General features: G+C 33.4%; 1 protein-coding gene across 10 annotated transcripts in view; it reads right to left on the reverse strand.

Moving 5' to 3' along the window:
- The window catches only part of LOC105217179 (uncharacterized), a 263,745-nt gene that overhangs the window by 56,142 nt on the left and 184,137 nt on the right, over positions 1 to 23,466 (reverse strand). For 5 of the 10 annotated variants that reach the window (XM_054226883.1, XM_054226899.1, XM_054226901.1 and 2 more), the window contains one exon: positions 15,526 to 15,559. The exons of the other annotated variants lie outside the window; for them this stretch is intronic. The gene's annotated coding sequence lies outside the window, so the exon portion shown is untranslated. The remainder of the gene's footprint in view (positions 1 to 15,525; positions 15,560 to 23,466) is intronic. 10 annotated transcript variants of the gene reach the window in all.

Here is a 23,466-nt window from a genome sequence, read left to right on the forward strand (position 1 = left end):
TACAGCTCATCGTTCCATCGTCTGCGGTATTCGCCGTTGCCAATGTTTAAGGAACCATAAATCTTCCGCAAAACCTTTCTCTCGAAAACTCTTAGTGCCGTCTCATCGGATGTTGACATCGTCCACGCTTCTGCACCGTAAAGTAGGACGGGAATGATGAGGGACTTGTAGAGTTTGGTTTTTGTTCGTCGAGAGAGTACTTTACTTTTCAGTTGCCTACTTAGTCCATAGTAGCACCTGTTGGCAAGAGTGACTCTGCGTTGGACCATTGTTATTGCTGTTAATGCTGGTTCCCAGGTAGACGAAATTATCTACAACTTCAAAGTTATGACTGTCACCAGTGACGTGGGAGCCAAGACGCGAATGCGCTGACTGTTTGTTTGACGACAGGAGATATTTCGGAGAATGATATCGATATCATCGGCGTACGCCAGTAGCTGTACACTCTTATAGAAGATTGTACCTTCTCTATTTAGCTCTGCAGCTCGTATTATTTTCTCCAACATCAGGTTAAAGAAATCACACAAGAGTGAGTCACCTTGTCTGAAACCTGGTCTGGTATCGAACGGGTCTTCCCAGGTCCTTCCCGATCCTGACGGAGCTTTTGGTGTTGCTCAACGTCAGCTTACACAGCCGTATTAGGTTTGCGAAGATACCAAATTCAGACATCGCGGCATGAAGGCAGCTCCTTTTCGTGCTGTCGAAAGCAGCTTTAAAGTTGACAAAGAGATGGTGTGTGTCGATCCTATTTTCACGGGTCTTCTCCAAAATTTGGCGCATGGTGAAAATCTGGTCTGTTGTCGATTTTCAAGGTCTAAAGCCACACTGATAAGGTCCAATCTGTTTGTTGACGGTTCACACAGTACGCTCGACAGAACCTTATACGCGATGTTGAGGAGGCTTATCCCACGGTAATTGGCGCAAATTGTGGGGTCTCCCTTTTTGTGTATTGGGCAGAGTACACTGAGATTCCAAGCGTCAGGCATGCTTTCTTCCGACCATATTCTGCAAAGAAGCTGATGCATGCACCTTATCAGCTCTTCGCCACCGTATTTGAATACCTCGGCCGGTAATCCATCGGTCCCCGCCGCCTTATTTTTCTTCAAGCGGGTAATTGCTATTCGAATTTCTTCACGGTCGGGCAATGGAACATTTGCTCCATCGTCGTCGATTGGGGAATCGGGTCCGCCATCCCCTGGTGTTGTACTTTCACTGCCATTCAGCAGGCTGGAGAAGTGTTCCCTCCACAAACTCAGTATACTCTGGTCATCAATAACTAGATCACCTCTGGGGGTCCTACAGGAGTGTGCTCCTATGTAAAAAGGCTATGACTCAATTCCACTTTATTGAGTCTCAATTATGCTCATAAATATTTAATTGTATTATAAAAAGCAGTTTCAAGCAAAATGTTAAGTTTTAATTTCAAAATACGAGTGTATAATTCAACTAAAAGCTATTTATATACATTTTTACGAGTTGTATTAATGGCACAATCAATTCAATTAAGTGTAATCGGCTTAATTAACACATTTCGGTTAATTACACATATTCACGCGGGATAATAATTTTTAAATTCAGCAGAATGTGGTTGGAATTAAGCAAGTATTCTCTTGTTTTATCGAAATAGCTTCCAGAAAAATATGGAATCAATTCGGAAAAGTTCGAAATCTGTGTTCCAAAAATTAATTAAATATTATGTTCATTCTAAGAAGCTTAAATTAAATGATAATAAATAAACTGAATGCAAATGTATGTCGAACTTCTCTCTGTAGTTGAGAGAACGCTACACGGAAGTGTGAAAGCAATCAGTACAAAGAGCTAGATCAGCTTAATAAATGTGCATGAGAATACATAAGTATATTTCTGATTATATGTTTATACTTTTTCAGCTCGCGCTCATTCATCAAATACACCTGCGCGCAATTGTGTGTGTGTTGAAGCTAAAAAATGTTGTTTATATAAAAGCTTATAAATCTCGTGTTTGAGTAACGTTGAAAGCAATACGAACATACATTTATATACGTGTATACATACATATATTTCCACATATGACAATGAAAAACACCTCAAAGTGTAAATCCGCTTATTTGCATATGCAACCGACTAAACCCAAACACATGCGCTGATCAATGTTGGCAATTTCTCACTGCTACAATATGAATATGCCACGCTGGTGATATACCAACAATAATTTAACATAAAAGCTCACGCAGAAAATCACACTTCGACCCCAAATTTCAGCACCCTTTCTTACATTTTATTTGCGTGCATCAGATTTTAAATGTTTGTCGATATTTCATAAAATTTATGAGTTCTCTGCTGGTGTTCTACAACTTAACTATTGAAATTAGTTATTCCAGTCAGCGCTTGTGTACCTTTGTGCTTAACGAATGGTATTGCGTAAGAGTTTTGTGCAAGAAAATATTATTGCGTTTTACGCTCTTACGAAATCAACTCTTCTAAGCATTACACATGCGTACCTCCTTTTTGTCATATTTCAAATTTACTTATAAGTATTTACCTTCGCTTCACGGCACAATCACTTTAAGGCCTGAAGGCAGCTGCCACAAAAACAACGCGATTTTTGCCTTCGCGTGTGTGCCAATTCATTTTGCCATTAATTTTAAAATCCTTTAAGTGCGTATTTTATTATTTATTTTTTGCTACCCAGTAGGAACAGTATTCGGCTTAAATTTACTACACTTTTTTAATTTCATATGATTTGTAATTATCTTTTTCACATACTAATTAAATACACAGTAATGTTGAGAATAATTAATTTCTTAATTAATTTAATTTAATTTTCTTAATTATTTCAGATGTTAAGTCAAAAATATTGTAAATATATTTGAAATATTGTAATTATAATAAAACAATCAACATTACATTAAAATACTCGTACTCAATTACATTACTTTTATATAATTATAAGTAATCACTAAATATATACTGTATATATTAAATAAATCAAATACATTCATTTGTTACATTTTATCACTTTATTGTAATCGAAGAAAACAAGTGCTTCAAAGTATTTAAAGCCAACTAATTACGTAATTGTAATCAATAATTAATGAATGTTACATGTTCTCAATTTTAAGTTAATTTTTTTAGGTAAATAGTATAATAAAATATATATATACTTTTGAGTCATTCAGAATTTATTATGATATGTATTTATAGCAATTATTCATATTATTAATTAGGAAGTAATTACTATTAAATAAATGCAAAGAATGTAATTAAATAATAATTACAATTCATTCCTAAGAATTATATTCATTCTAAGAAACTAAACAATACTTTCAAGTGTCAACTATTGACTAATTATATAATATAATTAAAATTTTTTGATATTATCCAAATAATTATTTGAAGTTATCAGAATCCCATACTTAATTATCAACTGAAATAATACTTTCCAATAGTTTCAAGTATAAAAGATTAACTAGTTACATAATGTAATTACATTTTTTTATATTAACCAGGTAATTATATAAGGTAATCAAAAACCAGTACTTAATTTTCAATTGAAAATAATGAATATTGTTTTTAATATTTAATATAATTGCAATGTATTCATTACATTTTAATTACTCAAAGTAATCATTACATTAAACTGATATTTAGTTCACTTCATAAATTTTATAAAAAACATAAGTAGACACTTCTGTCGTTGCAAAATTATGATAACCAAAATTATTAGTGAACTCGATGGTAATATGTGTTAATAATCTTCTTAAGTAATGGTTGATGAAGATATTTTGCACGCGATTTATATTTTTAGGAGTACCTTAAAATTGAGGTAAGCCCAATTTACAACGCACACAAAGTTTTGATAATAGTAAAAATTCTTATCCATATATTATTTTCTCTAGTAATAAATAAACTATAAATTATTTACTCCATATGCACTTCATTATTGACAGCCACGGCGTATACTTCAAATAAATTCGAAATCACATGCACGAGAATTCATTTTCCGTTCGTAAAATCTGTTATTTATTATTCCACTGTCAGACCAATTTATTGCATATTTATTTACACACCAGCTTATACCCGACATTTTATGGCAATTTAACAGAGTTTTTAATAGAGAGCTCTTCAATTTTTTATAAATATTTACAATGAACGCACATTTTGTTTGAATTGGTTTTTTGTCAGCTGCTTCATAAAATAATAATTTTCGTTTAATGGTGATATACGATATAAATATATATATATATATATATATCATTTACAAATTTCTGTGTATGGGACAATACTAAAATTTGGAGAGGTTCCCATGCATTTACCTTTGTTTCGAAAACTCTATATTTCGCTAAATATCTGACGGTCAATTAGGTTCAAAATGAAATTTCACTTGCTTTTAGTACCAAGATTTTATTATTAAATAAAATTAACATCTTCAAAATACATTTTGCCGTATGTCGTCCTTTCATCAAGATAACAATCTATTAGTGTCCGACCGATACCAAATTGTTGGCCGATGCCGATGCCGATTCTTTCATCAACAACTCTATTTAGTAAATTAGTATAGAAACAAAAGAAAAACAAAGACAAATAACATTCAAAAATGAGTAAACAACTCAGTTAATATGTAAATATGAAGGTGTTTATTCATCTAATTAATATTCAAAACTAAATAAATTATTATTATAATATATACATACGTTGATAGAAAAAAATAAGTTATTCACGTTTTTTCAAAGCGAATCAACAATATACCTTTTTTCTTTTAAGGAGTTACATGGGTTTCGTGGATTTAAATTTTTTTTTGTTTTTTGCTTATTAATTTCTTCAACATCCCAAGAATATTATCCTAAATTTTCAAGTCGATTCGAATAATAGTTTCGAAGATACAGCTTTTGGAAGGTGTGCGCTCCAAGTCAGTTATTATCGTTCCTCAAAACTTTAAACGCGTTTTTCTCGGAGCCATGTTTTCAAAGTCGGTTGTCAAATGTTCTCGAAAACTACTCAACCGATGTTGATGGATTTTGCATAGGTGTTCGAGATACTATTTACTCGTGCTTGAACGATTACAACTAAATAATATAAATAATTGTTTAGATAGAAAAAAAATTATTGAAGATAGGCGATTTAATTCCATAAAGACAAATATGAGTATTAAGGCCAATATTCGAAAATAGTAGGTCTAGTAAAATTAATCCGTTATTTTAAAGAGATGACTTTTGTCTTTTATGTCTCGCATTGTGAAAGGCATATTGTGACATAGTCATATTGACTCGAAAGAAACTTTGGAAGCTTGTTTGGCAGGTTCTTTTGCATTCACCTTATAGTCCAGGACATCATCAAGTGATTATTACGTGATCCTGTCTATGGCTAACTTTTAAAAATAGACTCTCCTAGTTACGAATGCTTCTATAATAGTGGCTTTATGACATTATCTTTAAAATCTTAACAAGTTGTTAAACAAAACTGTGAATATTTGACATAAATCGAATCTTTCTAGCAGTGCTAAATAAAACCTTCAATTTAATGCGAAATTATTGAATTTCTTTATATTACTTAAATTATCATCGTGGTGATTTGCTTTAAATAAATCAAAAAAATTAAAAAAAAATGTATTTTAGTGTAATCCGAAAGAAGTAGAAAGAATCGGCTAAGAATCGGGCAAATATTGCCGATGCCGATACCGATACCGATGCTGAATTTTGTGGCCGATACTGGCCGATGCCGATACCAAGGCCGATTAACCGGTCGGTCTCTACAATCTATCACATTTTAGCATTTAACAAAGGTAAAACAAACAGCCAGTAAAAATACAACAATAGCATATTTTGTCACTTGACACCTTTTGCGGCCAAGCATTTAACATGACAGCGGCAAAAGGTCAGCAGACAACAACACGAGTTGCTAAGTAACTAGGCACCCAAGCGCTGAGATAACTGTCACATTGACAGGTAAGAGCGTCAGCATGATTTGGGTCACGTCACATGAAAAGGTGGCAACCACAACAGCTGGGCAAATAATTATAGCACCAAAGCAACAAGACAGTGAAGACACAACATTTATAGTGGGTGTGGTCATTGAATATTGTACTTTTACATCTAGATCTAAACTTGTTTGTGTATTTGAGTCGAGTCAGTGAATTGTCTCACTCTATACAAGGCATTTTTTGGACAACTATTTCCAGCGTTCCTTTTTAATTTCTTCTTCTTCGTCATTATCAGTTAAGCCAGAAAGCTGTTAAGGTCTGAACCAAACACGAGAAAGTCGAAGGAATTCACCATATATGTTCTATTCAATTTACCTTTATTGAGGGTCAATCAAGGTCCCTTGATAATAAGCATGAAATTAGTTTGATGGGAAAACTAGAGGAATATCATAAAGAATCGACAAATTAAAGTGAAAAAAGCATTTTCGAAGAGAATATAATAACTCCCGATCTTACTATATTATTTCTCTTCCACTTGCTTTACGTATCCAACCTTTCATTCATACTTCTTCTTGTTGCAATGCATTGGTCCAACTGTCAGAGGAATGAAGTCAGTGCAAGAATTGCAGATGAAGTGAAAAGAAATTATGTGAAAGTCATCAACTCAAATACGACACGTACATATGTCATAAAAATCGGAAATGAACACACTGTTCCCCACTCAAACTCCAGCACTTGTGGCAGAAACACGCAGCTTGACGGCTGTCATTGGTCTGCCGCAAAATTGCGTGTTGCCAGATTTTTCACCGCATTTGCAGTCAGGCATAATTGCATGCAGACATTTGTGTGTGTGTGTGTAATGCCGTCTTCGCGGTTGACAAGCGACATATTGCCTGCGGAAAAGTGGAAATTAAAATAAAGGAGCTGGCAAAATAAAATATTAAATATAACGAAATATAAGTTAATATTTAAGTAAGCGGTAGATGCTCCGCGGAGCTGGATCTTTAGATCTCTTACTTTAGCTTCTAATATGGGCAGTGTCTTATACTCGACTACTTCGGCTCAATCTCAGAAATCTTCGCAATTTGCCTCCTGTATCGGTCAAGTCTACTACTCACTGATTTTTGTTTTGAACTCCGATTTTGTGGTAGCAGATATCTCTATGCAGAAATTCAGCATTACTTTCAAACTGAAGATAAAAGAGCAACTATTTATATAAATTTTTGCTAGTCTGAACTAGTTCAGCACTTATTTTAAGTGAGGCAATCCTTAAAGTCATTCCTCATACTTCTCATTATCAGAGGAAGTAGTGTCTTTACTAGACCTTTCGAATTTAATCCTACAAGCTAGAAATTCGCAGTATTTTCTGTCATATAAATTTTTAGGACTTTTTTACAGAAGTATATCCAAATTTCTCTCCGAATAGGGTTAGTCTCCGACATTAAGTAGTCTTAGTTATCTCACAGAAGGTATTGACAACGTGAAATTCAAACCAAGTGTTTACGCCCCGGAATTAACGACTTCTTTATAGTGTCTATCAACGTAACAGAAAAGAAAAAAATTATTACAAATTCACACACTTTCTCTCACCTAAATCTCTACCGTAGAAAGACAACTTCATTTTACCGCAAATTTAAATAGCCGAAATCACGTATTCTGCAATCGTTTTTCCTTTTGTGCTCTCTCAACTCATTTTAAACTTGTCACAGTGAGTTAACAATTTCATTAAAATTCTTCTGTCGCAGTGAAATTGCAACAACTGTATCTGCTAAGTTGCTCATTGCAGGCAATAAATATATGGAGATATTTACACCACTAAACATAGATAGAAAGAAAATTCTTTACGCTTGTAAGGGGTTCTTCTTGAGGGAAATTTATTGGGTCCGAAAGAGAATTAATGTTTCTTTCGATTGCACTTGCTTAAGGAATGGTAAGACTGACCGAGATGGCTTATACCTTTTTAAGCCAATTTTTCACGCACGCTCTTGACTAAGAAGATCTATTTTTCTCATTCCCATTGTCAAAGTATTTATACCTTTTGAAAAGAATCGCTCGAGTTCGCTTAGTGTCGCATTTTTCCCTTTCCACAAGGATGAACTTTGATAGTTTTCTCGTCTGTCTCCCTCACAACCCTTGGACAACGAGTTCTGCATCGTTTTCGTCAAATTCCTTTCGTCGTCAACTAAAACTATAGTTTCAATCTCAGGATATTTTCACAGTTAACTAGTGTAATCACAACTACGGGCAAGAGGGCTACAAAACCCCATCATGGTCCAACTTATTATGAACTGCACTAATTTACAGTTACTTGTTAGTCGTGTTGGTTCATTTGTGAGTGGTAATTTTTCAATGTCAAACCGCTAGTCTATGGGGCGGTATCTCTGGTTTTGCAAAATTTTTGCACTGCAACTTAGTAAACTATTAAAACTCTGTCTTTTCTCGGTATAATAACTTATCTACGCGGCGTACTATGAATTCAGTCGCTGCTGATAACTGCTTTGACGCGATTTTTTATCGACTATGAACCATATATAACTTTCAAAAAATTTGTAGAAAAATGTGCAATTTCCACAACTTAACACAGCTCTCCAACCACGCCAAATAATACGCACATTTCAGCTTATTATTCGCATTCCCAAAAATAATAAATAATTCACAGGCCATGCTATTGCATTCCCTAACAAGTTAAATAGCTAAAAAGCTACACAACCCGTTATCCATTTGGCTGAAATATTTACAATTTTTGTTTCTTCTTTTCCTGCTCCCAACATGCAAACCGAGTATTTGCATCCGAAGTTCAAGAAATTAAACCGAAGAAATGTTGAGAGTGAACAATTGCCACCGCTTGCCGACAGCGTTTGCTTAGTTGTGCCTTTGTAGCACTTTGTTGACAGCAATGGAGAGGAAAAATTATGTTATGTTGTTGCAAAATATATAAACGTAAGAGCTTAACAAGCGAAACAGCAAAGCAGCAAAGAGTATATAAATTTACTTGCCACAACGGTTGGGATAGGGTTGGAAGCAACAAATTTCGTACGACATTTCCTTGAACCAGCAAAAAAAGTACATACAGACATATATATGTGTAGAAGAGTTTGTTATTGTAGCATAAATATGAGTTGCCAGCCTCGCCCAGTATTTAGTTGATTGCAAGTGTGAAGCTTTCCACCTAATCTCTTACTGCTGCTGATTTGTTAGTCTTCCTTCCACAGAATCCCGAGCAGTTTGAAGTACGACATCCGAATTAGTTCCCACTCTAGTATTAGATCCGTTTCCACTGACTTTTGATCCACTCAGGACTCCACTTCGCATCTCTAAGAGGTTACTCGGATTTCCTTTACTAGTATTGCTCATTTAAGTAGCTCTGTCGGATTGCATAAAAGAGAGTATTTGAATAATACATTAAAGCAGTAGACCTTCCATCTATACAATCTCTATCTATAAACTTATCAAACTGACCTCTTATAGCGCATACGTACTGGTACGAGGGCTGCTATATATATTTCTGGCCTAGGCAACACTAAGTGTTGCCAGGTGCAATCTGTCATTTTTGACATTTTTTAGCATAACATCACTCAGAACGTTTTGTCATTTAATCGTGAATTGTTTTATTTACAGGGAATTAAAAAATTCATCTCGGTCAAAAAATGGAATTAACTCGTGAACATTTTCGTGCGATCATTTTTCACAACTTTGGACGTGGATTATCGCGACAAGAGTGCATCGATCAACTAAAATCTTTGTATGGCTATGAAGCACCATCCTACCGACGCTCGCTCAAAGACGAATTCCGTGAAGGTCGTCCAAAAACAGCCGTCGTGCCAGAAAACATCGATGCCGTACGTGAACTGATAATGCAAGACCGTCATGTAACATACCTTCAGATAGAGGCATGCCATTCATTTCTCCCACCAGCATACATTCGATATTGCATGAACACCTGGCCGTAAAAAAGGTTTGTTCTCGTTGGATCCCGCACAATTTGACAATCGCTCAAAAAAAGGCTCAAAAAAATTGCTTCGAAAATTGGTTTGAGCGCATGCAAAAGTGTATAAATCTTGATGGAGAATATTTTGAAAAACAATAAAACCATTTTCGTTGATAAATATTCCTATTTTCATTATTAGGCCAGAAATATATATAGCAGCCCTCGTATTTAGAAAATTAGTAATAACTATTGAGCTAAATTAAAAGGTATAAAGCTGCCCTCAACAGGCATCAAACACATTTGTTCGAGTGCTGTGCTATATTTTCCCTAATGTGGTTCATATATTTTTGCTGCTGTGGTTCATATTTGTGATGACCTTACATTTGGAGTTATTTTTTAGAAGTTCGAATATTGAATCGTGATTAGAAAATTAACATAATGTTCTCTCTCTTTCTCTGAAATTCTAAACTTTGGAATAATGCACTTCCCTAGTAAAACGATTAAAGCCGTATCTAAAGTTATTTTGACAAAGTTTGTTGGCTGACAGTTAGCCAAGACGTTCGGATGCAGGCAGGTATTTGAATTGGCATAATTGACTCGATAAGTATTTAGAGTAGTTGTGCTTTTGGGATACAAACTGTTGCAAACGGCTAGAAATATTCCATATGAGAACCAACAGCTTAAATATGCTTGGAAGTTTAGGAATCTCAGTTGACGTTATAAACTATTGTACTAACAACTGACAGTGGAAATTACTAAAAATGTAATAGCCTTTTCAAACAGGAGCTAACTGATCAATTAACCGACCTCTGCTCGATTAAAATGCCTATTAAGATCGATTTACCAGACAAAATAAAAATTTACATTAATTCTTAATTGAATTTTAATCGACAGTGTGAATGGCAAAACCTGGTTTCTCAATCAAAATTTGAGATCATTATCAAACATAATGGAACTAATAAGGGATCGCATATCATAATCTATTTATAAAAGAAACTGTCCTTTTGGAGTATTTATATGACTTGCCCACTCTGTCAAGGGTGATACTATATCAAGGGCTCAACTCACTGGAAAGCTAACATACCGACAACAAGTTAATTAGACCATATTCGGTTGACTTTAGGCCATTTCTCAATATTAATAAAACAGACAGTGGTGAAATTTGAAATTTGAATGAAACGTTACATTCAGAAACAGTTGCGTTAAACTCGTGCACTTCAGAGCTTTACCGGCTTGTGAAAACTGTTACATCTTTACTACAGAAGATATACACATATACAAAAAATGTAAAGTGGTTTTCAATAGGGTAGCTACAAAAGTCAACCAATAGGAACAGAAAACGGCTCCATACTTTCCCCGCTCTTTTAACATTTCTCTTCAGTAAGGGTTGCCATTTCACCATTGAAAGATGTACGATACAACAACGAGTCAAAATTATTATTACTACCGAAAGTCAGTGACCTCAAGTTTAAAAGTGCTAGGTCCAATTAATGGTCTGTTCCTTTCTGGCTTAATGCTATTGTCAATAATCAAAATATGCGTTATTGGTTAGGCAGCAATCCACAAGTACTCCATGAGTCACCATTGCATCCCGAAAAAAATACTATTTGCCAGCGATGATTGATGAACTTCGTACGAATCGTACGTATCGAATGTGAAAAGATGTATGCTAGAAAGCGACGAAATTGGGTTCAGCGTCTGGAGATCGAGTTCCATACATAATTGCGTCGATTGTATTTTCACAGGAACTTTTGTATTGTATCTTATGGAATAATCCTGTATATATATCGCTGACAAAGATAATAATATACAAACGCTTGTTGTAAGAGCTGTGTATCAAATCGCATGTAAGGTAATTTTTCACTTTCAATATGGCCAATATTATTCTTGGTTTTCAGAAGTCAGAAAAAAATGAAAATATACATTTTTTAATTAAATTTAGCCAGCAGACTGAGCAAAAATGTATTCATATGAGCGGGTGAACAGCTAAATGTATAAAAAGCTTAAGAAAACCCTCATATATTATATGTACTGTATGCGTAGTCAAATTGATAAAGAGTTAAAACGAAAACGAAAAGGATTTCTTCCGGTAAACCGAATTTTGTATTTCACAAATGAGTTTGGATTGAGATCGCTTCAAGAGAGGGAGGGATCAATATTTTCTTCACAAAACTCACTCAAATGGTATGATATATCACAAAAATAAGACTTTGGGGTTTCAGATTAGTATATTGAAAATAAGTTCTTCATCAATTCAAAAACTAAACTTTCGAAAAGTGTTTAGGAGAGGTTTAACGCAACTAATCACCCCACATATGTCTACTTTTGACAGATGATGTCATAGTTTTCGTAACTTAAATGAGAGCAATATGTCAAAAGGCTCTGAATCTGTACAATGGTTAAATTTAGAATTGGATATGAAGTAAAATATTCTCATTATGTTAAAGATCCTTATATAAGGACATTCGTATGATTATTCCTATAAGATGAAATAATCCAGATCGTTCCCACTTTCTCAAGAATGAAGTAACTGCAGACCCCAGTACCTCAACTACCATATCTGAACTCAACCATTTTAGAATCAGTATTCAGTTTAATAATATATTGCATGGACAGCGTTGCCAATCAATATTCTATATGGAAAATTTCAAAATACACTGAATTTACAAACTGATCACGTATGAACAAAATTTATTTATTTTTATTTCCTATTTTATTTTTCTTCGTTCATAACATTTATAAAATATTTATTTCTTGTCTGTTGACAAAAGCAAATATCACACACAAAAACGAAAACAATTCAACGCAAGAATATTGAATATCCGTTGGTCCCGCCGGAGATAAAAGCAATGCACGAAATACATTTTTTATCTGAACGCTTTCGAACAGTATATAAAAATACTACGCGCAAGTAACTAAACATCGATTAACCCTTACAACACGTAGTAAATTTTATTGAATTGGACGCTGGGGAATGAACACACATACAATCATACGAGTATAAATGAGTACTTTATGGAGGCGTGAAATGGTAAGAAGAACAGAGAATAGAGTGCATGCGAAACCTCTGAAAAATGCCATTGAACTGTCCATATGAAAGCAATAGCAATAACACATAGTGCCGTTAGCCGGCGGGAAGGTCAGCTAATAGCGAATAGTGTGGGGAAAAGTGAGTAACTGTACTGAAATCAAATGGTGCAAACATGATACATTAGCGCCAAATATAAGCACTTCAGCAGCTGCGAACACCAGGCAATACAGCCATAAATGATGAATTCCTTGGCGTTTGAACCTCAGTTCTGCGGAGCAGTTCATTTATCTTGTTTTACGGCACTGAGTGTTCAGTGTTGAGGCGGCATGACATTTGACAGCTGTGGATTGGCAGACGTGTCCATATGTAATGACAGTAATGACAGCATTAAAGTTGAAGGAGACTGAAGCAAAAACTGGAGGAAACAGCAAGAAGCACTTACAAGTAGCAGATATAAATATGTTTGTATATAAAGTGAAACTAACTGTTTAAGTTTGCTTGGTAGCAGCAGTGGAAATAAAAATGACAACTGCCTATCTGCAATCTCATGAACGTGACTGCAATAAGCAAGCATTTACTCACAGAATAGATAATCAGTTGGAGATGGGATATTCTTCGTATTCTGCAATAAGCACAACAATTTACATTGTAGGAAGTAGACAACAAGAAATAAAATTAAAATGAATTGTTAATATGTAGCAAATGAACAGCTGGATTGCATTACAGCAATAAAATATGTAATGATTTCATATAGACTAGTTAGGTAGTGCTTTACGGTAAGTATTTTTCAAATCACGCTCATATATCGATAGAAATTACGAAGGTTCCGATTTTATATAGGGTGAAATAATTATTGTAAAAACTTAAACGACACTTCGTCTTCAAGAATCTTTCATTTATTTCTAATGTCAACTAATATAACTTTAATGGGAATTCTATCGACGGATCTGTCGTGTTCCAATTCAACTTTTCGGAAGAGGAATAGGGATCCAGATTAGGTTTTGGACAAAAATTTAGCAGCTTAATCTATCGAACGTACCGTGTGAAAGGCTAAAGCCCACGGTCAACAAAGTGATTGGACATTATCAGTGTGGTTGTAAACCTGAAAAATCAACAACTGACCAGATATTCACCATAGACCAAATCTTGTAGAAGACCCGTGAAAAGAGGATCGACACACAGCACCTTTTCGTTTGTAAAATTTCGATTTGAAACCTGCTTTTGACAGTAAGAAAAGGAGCTGCCCCTAATATTGCAGGGATGGAACGATGAGCTGTACGAGTTATACGACGACATTGACATAGTTCAGCGAATAAACGGACAGTGGCTACTCTGGCTACAATAATCTATGTTATCCGCATGGACGAAAACACTCAAGCTTTGAAAGTGTTTGATGCAAAGTGTAGGAAGAGGAAGGCCTCCACTCCGTTGAAAAGACCAGGTGGAGAGCGACCTAGTTACACTAAGGATTTTCAACTGTCGCTGAATTGCGAGGGAAAGAGAAGAAAGGTGCCCTATTATCGATTCGCCTATAATCGGATAAACGGTTTCTACGCCAATTGCATACATACAAACAAATGATGGATATTTGAAAATTTGAAAGAAAGAGCTTTTATATACCCTCCACTTATTTTTTCAGGTCATAAGTTAAGTGGTGGGTATAAAAAAGCTATCATGAAAACTAGAGCTAAATTCAGCGCGCAAATTAATTAGAATCAGTAGATAAATTCAAAGAAGCAAATTGAGTGTTGGCCTGTGTTATGCAGTTATCAAACATGATTTTTTCAAATGATCTATTGTAAGAAAGGCTCTCATTTCGCTGAAAAAATTTCATAGATTATCTTCAATTACGACTGCTTAAATAGTGGATCATTTGGAAGTGTTTAAAAATATTAATTAGGAAAGTATGCTTTAAACAGATATCGCCTTTATGGTTCGTCTATCAATAAGAAGCGTACTACGAACAGTCACGATAAAATAATTGCTAACCGAAAAAAATCATTTATTTACCATGGAAACTTAAACGCGTTTTTATACAATAAAAGAAAATTCATCGAACATAAGTTAACCATCACATGTACAGCAGCAAATCAGCAAATATTGTCAGCAAAAAAAGTGTCTGCAATAATATTCATTGCAAGATAGTTGTAATTTTCAAGTGTGCAATATACAACTATCTCTAGCGCTGCCTAAAAAGCCTAGATTACTTTTATTACTGTGCAAGCAGTCGTGAGTTGACGCTAGTTTTGACTTTTTATTGCCTACTTTTTACACCATAATAATCGTGTAAAATTGTTGGAAGTCATTGCATATAATTTTTATATATGTAATTATATATACATATATATTAGGGAATCCAAATGAATGCAGTTATCAACAGGCTGTTGAGAGGTAAAAAGTGCGCTTTTTGCGCCACATAAAATTATGGCATTGCTTCATGCTGGCGATATGCCAGCGAAACTATTGCATACGCCGCGAAAATTTTTTTTATTCTTTTGGCGGTGCAAAAGTTGTTGGAATTTCATTTTGTTTGCTTATTTTTATAATGCATATGCCTACATAATGGGAAAATTCAAAATGCACCTTCGGGGTGGTGATGTTTGACAAAGAGTAATGAAAATAATTACTAAACTATTTTTCGCATGGAAGTTTATGAGAGGAACTTACCTTAAATTATAGGCATTGTTGGGTTGCTTTTTTTCTGAAAATACATATAAAGGAAAAATTCATTTGTTTAAAAAAAAACGATAATATTTTTAAAAATAATTTAATAATTTTCTATATCGATTCTGAATCGAGTTGGAAATTCTAATACAAATTCAACAGCTAATATATGTATATGCCTTTAATATATCAGAAGATAATATATATTTTTATATACACTGCTGGAAAAAATTAAGGGATCAGAAAAAAATTCCAAATTTTTGGGCAAATTTCAACAGGCCGTAACTGCGAAAGACATGGTCGTACAAGAAATCGATAAAGAAGGAAATTATAGCTCCAAGTGTCTAGTTTTTGGATTATAACTTTAAAAAATTTTAACCTCTGCGGTTTTTGAGTAATCGTAGAAATTTCAAAATTTTTTTAGTTTTTTTTTTGGTCTACGAGCGCGGACGACAACCTTTTGTCAATGCAAATATTGTTGCTCGAAACTTCCCCAATCGCAGACAACTTGTTCCTTAACTTGTTTTTTTTTTGTTTTAAATTTAAGATTTTTCTGGAGCAAAAATGTGGAAAAGGTAGAAAAAACGATTTTTTCTCGTTTTTTAAAATTATGAGCTGTTCAGAGCAAAAAACGTGATCCTTTAATTTTTTCAAAAATTTGATCGAGTGAAACAAAAAAACGGCTGGCTGAATTAATTTGATTTTTTTAGGGTTTTTGTGGACTTATTGAACTGTAAAAGGCATACTTAACATTAGTGGTTTCCTCAATCGAAATTTCCTTTTCGATCTAGCGCACGATTTTCCAAAAAACCACCAAAAGCCCTTTTTTTGTTCCATTTTCAAATTCATGTGACAATAAGAAAAAAAATTTGTTTTCGGAAAAGCAATGGCTAGTCGTTAATGAGAATTCATTCAAGTTCTTGAAACCCACCATTAACTTTCTGCGCGATCATTGGTTGCTGAGATATCGATAATTAAAAACAAAAAGATCCTTTTCCATTCGAAGACCGATATCTCGACGAGAAGTGGACGTATCGAGGTGTTCAAAAAACCAAATTAAAGCTAAATGAACAAAGTATCTGATCCTTATAGTGGTTAAGCTAAACAACCTTTTTTCACGCCCGTAGACCAAAAAAAACTAAAAAAATTTTTAAAATTTTTTTGTTGCTGGTTTTTCTACGATTACTCAAAACCCGCAGAGGTTAAAATTTTTTAAAGTTCTAATCCAAAAACTGGAGCTATAATTTCCTTCTTTATCGATTTCTTGTACGACCATGTCTTTCGAAGTTACGGCCTGTTGAAATTTGCCCAAAAATTTGGAATTTATTTTTGATCCCTTAATTTTTTCCAGTAGTGTATTATTACACAAATATTTACTAAACTAATTAGTTTATAAGCAAATATAATACTTCTTTATGAAAATAGAAACTTGTTTTAAAATGCTCTCACATTTTTTCATGAATAGTTACGTATACGCACAGACACACCAAATAAAGCAAAAATGCAAGCTCAGCTGGATTTTCTAATAGAAAAAGCAAATACAATTTGTAGACATTTTTAAATATCAGTGCCATCTATAGGATAAACTTTTGTTTGCTACATTTATATTTTTCTGAAGTGTTTTTTTCAGAAAAATATTTTTTAAATGAACATTTCAAGCATATTCTTTTCCAAGACTAAGCTTCCTCATCCACTGAAACATCGTGTATATTTGTGCATTCGCTTCTCACTAGAAATTTGTATTCCTTTTATGATTATTGCTCTAGAACTTTTTGGCTAGATGCCAGACATACACTTTCGCTGCATTGGCGTGCTTTCATTTTGAATTTTTATGCTTTGAGGCGTCTGTAAGAGCACTCACTGCTACGAAACGTATTTTCATTTTACTTAAATATTCATTAAATTGTAAGTAATTTGCATGTCTATGGCTTTACAGTGGAAACGAAGTTGGCGACAAGAGAAAAAAACAGTTTTATGATACTACCGATATTCGATATTCATGAAGTGACTAGATTAAAGATAAAGTTAAATATAGAGGATAAGAGAAAGATATTGCTTAATTAAAATATAATGTTATATAACATTAAAGATAAAGATTAAAAATTAAAAATTTATATTTAAGATTAAAGATTTAAGATTTAAGATTTAAGATTTAAGATTTAAGATTTAAGATTTAAGATTTAAGATTTAAGATTTAAGATTTAAGATTTAAGATTTAAGATTTAAGATTTAAGATTTAAGATTTAAGATTTAAGATTTAAGATTTAAGATTTAAGATTTAAGATTTAAGATTTAAGATTTAAGATTTAAGATTTAAGATTTAAGATTTAAGATTTAAGATTTAAGATTTAAGATTTAAGATTTAAGATTTAAGATTTAAGATTTAAGATTTAAGATTTAAGATTTAAGATTTAAGATTTAAGATTTAAGATTTAAGATTTAAGATTTAAGATTTAAGATTTAAGATTTAAGATTTAAGATTTAAGATTTAAGATTTAAGATTTAAGATTTAAGATTTAAGATTTAAGATTTAAGATTTAAGATTTAAGATTTAAGATTTAAGATTTAAGATTTAAGATTTAAGATTTAAGATTTAAGATTTAAGATTTAAGATTTAAGATTTAAGATTTAAGATTTAAGATTTAAGATTTAAAATTAAAGATTTAAAGCATCCCTTACAACTAATTCGCATACTTAAGTAGAACGACAAGAACACTTGCATAAAATATCATCCTTAAAGCTGAAAAACATAAAAGAAATGCTAATGTGACCTGCGGCGAACACTGGAAATCAGTAATATGCGCATAAATTTCAAAAGATATGCTTCGTAGTATGCAACAGGCCACTCATGTGTTGGCGTCGCTATGCATAATTTCCATAATTGGAGCAAGTTTGGATAGCAACAAATGCTTTAACTTTGCAGCCGCCGGTGCAATTATATAGCGGAACAAGAGAATTTTCAATTAATATTGCTCAGAATACTGTTACTCATACGCAGTGGCGCATACAACATTTCACTATAAAAAAAGTTTGAAACACCAAAATAATGCAATTTTCAAGAAAATTTAATTAAAAAAAGATCAACAGCGCCAAGCAAATAAAGCAGCGCCGACGCTCTATACTAACCAAACAAGCAAATGCAAATTCAAATTTATACCATTTTCCTTGTTGCGTAGTCTTCCATATTTATTCAAGAAAAAAGGTCAGTAAACAGTTTTCCGTACATGTTGACGGCGTTGGTGTAGTGGTGCAGTGAAATGATATTCAATTTAGCGAATAAACACCAGGTAAATTAAGAATGTATACAAATTGTATAAGACACAAAAATATAAAAACCATGCGCCTTTGTCCATAAACAGACCCGCAACGGACAATGTGGCCATACCTTTCAAGCAGTTGAAATGAGGTTCGCGTTACACAAACGCAAAGAGAAACCGAGTGGCCCACAAATTGCTTGCGTGTCCACAGGTGTTTTATACAAACAGAAAAGTAAATTAAATCGGTGCAAGTCGCAAGCTAAACAAATTTTTACTTATTAAGTTCCATTTTGTGTTTTTTTTCTTTCACGTTTTCATTTTCTTTTTTAATTTTATTTTCGGCTTCATTTAAAAGACGGCTAATGTGCACAATCGGAATTTAAAAGCAAATAATGAGCTACTTTGGTTGTTGGTAATTGTTTTTATTTGATTTCACTTTAGCTTATCTTCTTTTTTCATTTTAGTCGATACTGCCACTTAAAGGTTGTGTCCTGGCGATGTGCAAGAATTGGAAATGATTTTTGCCTTTCTCCTCTGTTTTTTGGGTGAATATGGTTGTAAAATGAAATGTGCTGTGGTATTTAGCTTGCTGGTGAATCTATCTCCTTTGAACAGTGACTGTTCATTTTCTTTTAAAATGTTTTTAAAGGCTAGTATATGTATCCTTAAGGGCATTATTCATAAAGTTTTGGGTTTTTAACTGTCGTCCATAGTTTTTTTTTTTTATAAATTAATAAATATGTATCAATTATTTTCACTAAATATATAAATGATGATAAATAAATTATTTTATGATATTTTATTAAAACCACGTCTAAAGCGATTTCAAACATATACGGACTCTAAGATGTTTTAGCCCAAAAACTTAAGGAGGTGGAGAATAATCTCTCCATAATAGTATAATAATAAGTACGCGAGATAGGACTACTCTCTATTTCCAACTCAATCTCTCACCCCCTCTCCCTCTCCCTCTACATCTTAGTCCCAATCTCTCTCTCACTCTCAGTAGCTTATTATAATTTATTAAGCAGAGACTTCCAAGACTCAAGTCTTCACAGAAAATCATATGTTCAAATGTACTGTTATATTGGCAAAAACGATTAAACCACATAAATCAACAAAGTCCTTTTCGTTAATTTCGAGGACGCTACAAGTTATCAATGGTTGCCTTTAATTGTAGATCTCCATATAATCTTACAAAAATGTTGTTATGGGTTCTCCATTATTAAGTTTTTTACCGTTATGTTAAATGTAATAAAAATAAAGGTATTTAAAATAAATACGCACATTTTATTAGGACGATGATTAAACTCAGTTTTAAAGTTTTGACTTTAAGGTGGTTCTTATTTTATTTCAGCCTCATCATTACAGTCGATAATGAAAAACTCAAAATATGTTCAGATATTAATGTATATAGCGATGAGTCTTAAAATAGTATTAATAACGGGTGATACAAGTAGAGGTACTTTTTATACTCTCGCAACAAATGTTGCTAAAGAGAGTATTATAGTTTTGTTCACATAACGGTTGTTTGTAACACCCAAAACTAAACGAGTTAGATATAGGGTTATATATACCAAAGTGATCAGGGTGAAGAGTGGAGTTCAAATCCGAATGTCTGTCCGTCCGTCCGTCTGTGCAAGATGTAACTTGAGTAAAAATTAAGATATCTTGATGAAACTTGGCACACTTATTTCTAGGCACCATAGGAAGGTTGCTTTCGAAGATGAGCAAAATCGGACCACTGCCACGCCCACAAAATGGCGAAAACCGAAAACACATAAAGTGCCATAACTAAGCCCTAATCGCCCTATGAAGGGGCATATGTGGATGTAATTTTTTTGGGGAAGTGGGCGTGGCCCCGCCCCCTACTAAGTTTTTTATACATATCTCGCAAACCAATAGAGCTATATAAACCAAACTTTCTGCAGTCGTTTTTTTTAGCTACTTCCTAATGCAGTCCAAAAATGAAAGAAATCGGATTATAACCACACCAACCTCCCATACAAAAGTTAAGTTGAAAATTATTAAAGTGGGTTAACTCATTAACGAAAAACGTCAGAAACACTAAATTTCACATAAGAAATGGCAGATGAAACCTGCACTCAGATTTTTTTATAAAATGGAAAATGGGCGTGGCGTCGCCCACTTATGGGTCAAAAACCATATCTCAGGAACTACTCGACCGATTTCAATGAAACTTGGTATGTAATAGTTTCCTTACATCCCAATGATATGTTGTAAAAATAGGCCAAATCGCTTAACAACCTACTTCCTATATACCAGAACTTTGAAGACAATCTGAATCGTTTACTTTACAATATATAAAAAAAAGTACGAGTGAAGATATCGGTGCAGAACTTTGCACAAATACTATGTTAATAGTGTGGCAGCCCCATTCTAAAAATCGCCGAAATCGGACCATAGGTTTTTAAGGCCCCATATATCGAACACGAGGACCTCGGTGCTTCTAACCTAATATTATGGTTCCCAACTTTCAATGGACTTTATACCATATATATGAAGAATATGTGGGTCAAATTGTGTGTTATATAATATAAATAAAGTTATATAAATAAATTGCGAGAGTATAAAATGTTCGGTTACACCCGAACTTAGCCCTTCCTTACTTGTTTCAATTTCCTTTTTTTGATAGATCATGCATGAGTTGTTTCAAGCTGTCCTGTTTTTTTTTTGTTTGCAACTCAGACTGTCGTATGGAACGATTTGGTGTATTTTAGGTCGAGATCTTAAATGGATAGGCCGCTCAACCTTCATTGCTTCGCTCAATGTGCTCTTAAGAGTTCCAAGAAGATCAGAGCCAAAGTTCTGTTCTGCGATGAGACCCATTTCTGCCTCAATCGGTATGTAAACAAGCAGAATTGCCGCATTTTGGAAGAGAGCTACCTGAAGAAATTCAAGAGCTGCCATTTCATCCAGAAAAAACAATAGTTTGGTGCTGTTTGTGGGCAGGTGGAACCGAGTAATCGAAAAAATTTGACTCAGCAGATGGACCATCTGAGACGTAACCGCGGCCAATATTTGAAGGCGATAATCTTTATAAAATAAATTCTTTCGAAACATTCCCCAATTTGAATTTTCTATGTATGTATTTTTCTTTAAAAAAGTAGGAAACTCTTTATTACTCTAAGGTGGTTCCTAGAGAATATAATGGATACTTTTTTAAGGTTTCAATCCACGAATAAGAGAATACAAAAGTCCATTTATTTTCAATATGACTATTAAATAGAAGTTTTGTGACTAAATATGGCAACTGATATTAGAATTTTTACCTAGGAATAGGGATGGCAACGATTAATCATTTGATTAAATTAATCGATTATTTTCATTCAATTTACGATTTAATTGCATCGAAACACCTTTTCTAATTACTCGACTATTACTCTAGTAATTGCAAAATAATCGCAAACAGCATTTTGAAATTTAATACATTTTATGTTCATCTAAGTTAGCGTACAAGGGTCGAAATTGGTCGCATCAGTCATTAATGACTGGAAATGGTGTAAACATAGTTAAATTCTAATATGTCAACGTAGTTTAATATCAACAAATGAATGTCTGGTAACACTGCATTTACAGTTAAGTCAAAGGCATTTTACGTTCAGTTGTTTGAAGAGCCAGTTAAAAGCGAAGTGTGGACATTTTTTTAATAAAATAGCAATAACTACGTTAAATGTCAACTTTGCTGCAAAAATTTAAAATTTTCTAATAACACATCAAATATGTTGCAGTATTTAAAATTAAAGCATGCAACAGTAGCCTGCAAATTGTGGTAAGTTGGAGCAATCCGTATTACATTTTAAATTTCTTCTAGTTATATATAAATGTATGTGTACAAATTAGACTCTGAAATCTAGGAGTAACGACAATGTTCCCATAAGTGATGATGACACTGGCACCATGATTGAAATGCCGAGTTGCAGCAGCAAACCAATTAATGAAAGCCCTTCAGCTTCGAAACACTATTGATGCTTGGGAAGAAATGAAAACCGTACGGACTTTCAAAAAAGTATTGTCATCTACTTGGTACCTCAGTACCAGCTGAGCGGCTTTTCTCAAAATCGGGTGCAACTGCGACCGAAAAGCGCAATCGTTTGACAACAAAACGTTTATCGAAATTGCTTTTTCTTCAAACTTGGTTGAACAGACTTCTAAATTTTCTTGACTTCAATAAATATATTTTCATTTACACTAAGACAAATGAATTTTTAATACGATATTTTAATTTTATTTCCGTTTTTGTTTTTGTGTATATACCAACATAATTTGAATGTCTGATATAAGAATATAGTCTCCTATATTTTATTGGTTTTATTTTTACGCAAAGTTGCAAAACATAGTCTTTCAAGCAAGAGGCAATTCTTTTACTTTAAGATTGCTGTACATATTTTGAAAAATTTAATACCATTGTGCTACTTAACTTCAAATATAGACCATTTTCTCTTTTAGGATATGTCTCGGACTCTGTGATAGAGCATTATAATACAAAATTCGGCGCTGAAACTTGGTGGTGGTCTTTATGCAATTTAGTATTATTTGAAAACATTGGAATTAAGCGATTACTCGATTTTTTGACATTAATTGCAATTAATTGCAATTATTTTTTTATATCTTGCAATTAATCATTTGATTATTTAATCGATAAAAAAAATTTTTTTGCCATCCC

The sequence above is a fragment of the Zeugodacus cucurbitae genome, chromosome 2 (assembly GCF_028554725.1).
Source record: "Zeugodacus cucurbitae isolate PBARC_wt_2022May chromosome 2, idZeuCucr1.2, whole genome shotgun sequence".
Classification (NCBI taxonomy): Eukaryota; Metazoa; Arthropoda; class Insecta; order Diptera; family Tephritidae; genus Zeugodacus; species Zeugodacus cucurbitae.